The sequence below is a fragment of the Pantherophis guttatus genome, chromosome 1, assembly GCF_059756535.1.
Source record: "Pantherophis guttatus breed Tessera chromosome 1, ASM5975653v1, whole genome shotgun sequence".
NCBI lineage: Eukaryota > Metazoa > Chordata > Lepidosauria > Squamata > Colubridae > Pantherophis > Pantherophis guttatus.
In genome coordinates this window covers 200,748,983-200,752,939 of record NC_142063.1, presented here as the reverse complement: position 1 = coordinate 200,752,939, position 3,957 = coordinate 200,748,983, and the positions used below count along the sequence as shown (strand labels likewise).

General features: G+C 39.1%; 1 long non-coding RNA gene across 1 annotated transcript; it reads right to left on the bottom strand.

Annotated features, from left to right (window-relative positions):
- Window positions 1-409: 409 nt before the first annotated feature.
- Window positions 410-2,831, bottom strand: LOC117674153 (uncharacterized). The gene is made up of 3 exons (XR_004593714.3): window positions 2,527-2,831; window positions 1,998-2,097; window positions 410-1,765 (listed from the first exon to the last, which is right to left on the bottom strand). It is a non-coding gene; the product is annotated as an uncharacterized LOC117674153 (long non-coding RNA).
- Window positions 2,832-3,957: the final 1,126 nt, after the last annotated feature.

The window sequence follows — 3,957 nt, the reverse complement described above, 5'->3', positions numbered from 1 at the left end:
GGTTGGGGGAAGTTTGCACGCCTTATATGAACACCCTATTTAGAACAAATAACCCAAACAGGTAATTCAGAGGGGCTAATGTTTAACCCACAACTTGGATTCGCTTGGGATTAAGGTTACTCTCCCCAGTTAACTGTTTCCCTTCTTAAGAATGGGAGATGGGGCAGTGTATGAAGAAAAAGTCACAAATAAACTTTGATCTCCGCATTCGGCTCAAAATAATAGTGTTAAAGAGAGAGGAGGAAGAAATGCGTACTTGGTTATCTTCTCTGGGTTACAGTTGAAAAACTTTTTCAAAATACAGTTTCTTCCAATTTGTTTCCAGAGCTACCTGCCATTCTGCTGAAAATATTCTTCCCACATATGGTGGCAACCCACACTCCAACAATAACAGCCGATACATTTAATATTAATTTTCTAAGTACTTTTTTCAGGAACTTTTTTTTAATAATTGCAGAGAAAAAGCGATACAGACTTCTCGAACCAGGAAGAATACAAGTCAACGTTTTCTTGAAAAATATTATGAATAGCGGAGATCAGATATTTCTGATTACACTGAGGCCATATGGAACAGAAAGGGAACATTTCCGGTATAAAGGGGGTGATAATTCCTTCAAATAGTTCATTTTTAAATTAAGTGCAAGAAGGTTCAGATCACACATGGAAAGAAACCAAGTAAAAACAACTACTAGGGATTTTTTTTTTGACATTTAAGATAAATATTTGCAAATATACAAAGTATATGAGTCACCACAAACCAGTGGAAATACATCATCTGGCCTTAACTATTAAAATGCCAGCCTCACTGCTTGAATATTTTCTGGTTCAGGTATGATATTGGGAACGTACCGCTTTTCTGTAACATCTGTTTGGTTTTACCTAAACAACAATGGTTAGGAATCCTGCTCTTGTTACTGTATTCTCTAGAGCAGGAGTGTCAAACTCGGATGCTTAGATCTGGCCACCTTGGAAACAGCAAAGGACCAGCCCATGTTGCCCTTGCTAGCAAAAATGGAGCTCGGGGGGGCGGGGGGTGAGGAAGGAAGGAAGGAGATTATAATGAGAGGGAGGAAGGGTGGGTCTGAGGAATTGCCTTTGGAATTGGCCACCACATGTAACCTCCGACACGAGTGATGTCGAGCTGGCCACACCCACCCTGGTCCCACTGAGGTCAAACATAACCCTGATGCGTCCCTCAAGGAGACCCCTGCTCTAGAGTTTCAGCTAATTTATTAAGATATCTTATCTTAAGATAAGATTGTTTACTACAATCTGTTTGCTTACAGGTATACAAGCAATCTGGCCATGAGCTATTTGATTTTCCTGATTTTAATATGCTGCTTTTTTTTAAAAAAATAGTAATAATGGTGATGATGATTATGAAATATATCTTTTAAGATAAAAAAATATTTAAGATAAATTCAATCTTAATCTTATACATAGGCTCATAGAAACTGTTGAAAGTGGTGGGTTGTTTTTTTTTTTTTTTAAATCTTCCTTGGGTTTTGATCTCTCTTTCTTTTTCTCTCCGCCTTTGAAATGGAAGTAAACTCCTGCAGGGTGCTCTGTGATCACTTTCTGGGTGTAGTTGGATGCTTTCACTTCTTGCTGTAGGTGAAATGGCTCATGAGCAATTGCATTAACTCTGTAAACTCAGCCAAAAAAAAAAAGAAGAAGAAGAAGAAGAAGAAGAAGAGGAGAGCGTGGCACAGGATCCCCTTGCCGCTTGACTGTCGTGCCCGAATAAACTTCTTCTCTCTAGAAGCTGAAAAATATGTTTAGAAATGCAAGGAACAAAATATTGTACGTAATAGGAAGAGAAGGGTGGTCAGGAAATTAATTCTGCCGGTGTTGAGTGTGGAGGTTATGGTAGTAAGAGGAAGCATGTCAAAACTTAGCAAACACTTTATCTCCCTCCACAAAAAAGTTTGAGTTAAGCTATGTAGCTTAACTTCAGAGGATCTCAGCACATTAGCACTCTGACTGCATCTACTTACCTATAACCTGCCAATACAATGGCAAAGTAACACTACGCTGAACCAGGAGAGCTTCCAGCAGATCTCGTTTGTCTGGGCACCTGCATGCTGATTCATCAAGCTTTAGAATTGAAGCATAAAGCATCTGGTTAATATTAATCACAAGGATGTTCCCATTGATATTAAATTCTAGTAATACAACCCCTGAGTGATTAAGAAGGCTAGCCCAGGGGGTGGTGAAGCTGGAGACTTGCCAGGGCCCTAAAACTGGCAACCGACCAATTGCTCCAAAAGGGCGACTTTGTGCTGCTGATTAGAGGCAACGGGAGAGAAACTATGGGTTGAATATCAACCCTCTCAGGCTGTCTTGCCTGAAGCTGCCCACCCCCCCCACCCCAAATCCTAGATCTGGGACTTGTTGGTTAATGAAAATCAACCACTGGGTTTTGAAAGCATGCTTAATCCACCAGCCGCAGCTTTCTGTCGTAAAGCTATTTCAGTAATGCACGATGGGTGATTCTTAAGAAGTCCTTTCATGCAGAACACATACCTGGCTTAAATGTGTGCCAGTTGCATAGTTTTAAAAATTGAGTTACATGAAATTTCCAGTTTGCGGGAAAAGGGTCCAGGAGCTCCATCGCAGAATCTGTGTTTTTCAAACAGAAGGTTCTGTTTTGGCCATTCCAGCTTTAAAGGGATCTTGGGTAGCAGAGGCTGGGAGAGAATATTCTGAAAGCACAAGAGGCCATGAGTCTAAGCAGTCTTCTCCAATCTGAGTGCCTCCAAATATCTTGGAGAGCAACTTCTGTCATGGATGAGATTTATGGGAGCTGTAGCCCAAGGACCTAGGTCAGGAAAGGCTGTGGTTGCATTCTATGCTAGGTGGACCAAAAATCTCCATCCAGTTGTCCCAAAGGTGCTTTTTCAAGAGGCAACTGGACTTTCTGGCTTTTCTTTGAAGATGTTTCACTTTTCATCCAAGAAGTTTCTTCAGCTTCAAAGAAAAACCAGAAAGTCCACTTGCCTCTTGAAAAAGCACCTTTAGGACAACCATGACCTGGATGACTGAGAATCTCCATAGACATGTCTATGCACTCTAACTCATAAGTTCTGTAGAACTTTCTCTCATGAGGGGAAAAACTGACATTATATCATAAAGAAAATTATCCACAATAGCAGATATAGTATGTCATTTTCACAAGGATTTTCTAACACAAAATAGTTTGTCTACTGGCATAAATATGCACCATTCCCCAAAGCTGTGAGCTGTTTACCATGGCTCCGTTCAAACTTCTATGGAGATACTACAGTTTGTTTATTGGTGGACTCTTCTCTTATCTATTAATTTGATTCACATATTAATTTGGTTTACAAAGGTGCTATATCATAATGTAGCTTAATGTTTGTTTTTGGCCTAGTGTTCCATCCTCAGGCACTGAATACCTTTCTTGCTTACAGACCAAATTGTGAAAAAATAATTCTTTTAACCTGACATGGATTCAATGCTAAAACTCTCCAGTAGCATATCTGGCCTTCATATAATCAAGGGATTTGAGGAGAATTATCAGTGTTTTTTTTCTTTTCTTCCCCTTTTTTCTTTTTACAAAGTCCTCAGTGTATAGAATCTCTTCAATTCCCAGTTGGGTTGACTCTGTTTCTGAGACCAGACTAGGTGAGGTATGTATCACCATCTGTCTTGAAACATTAAAGTATTTATAGGGAAATAGGGGAAAGGGGGAAGGTGATGATGGTAAATAATAAATGATATTTTATATATTATTATAATTCATATATATATGAATTATACCACGTTGCGAACCGGTAGTAAAGGTAAGTAGAACCCACCCCTGATATATATATATAATTAAAATAATTGATGCATTAAAATAATATTCATATAAAATATATTATTTTTATTTAGAACAGTGAGTTCTAGCAAGAAATTCAACTGGGTAGCTTTGGACCAGTCACACTCTCTCAA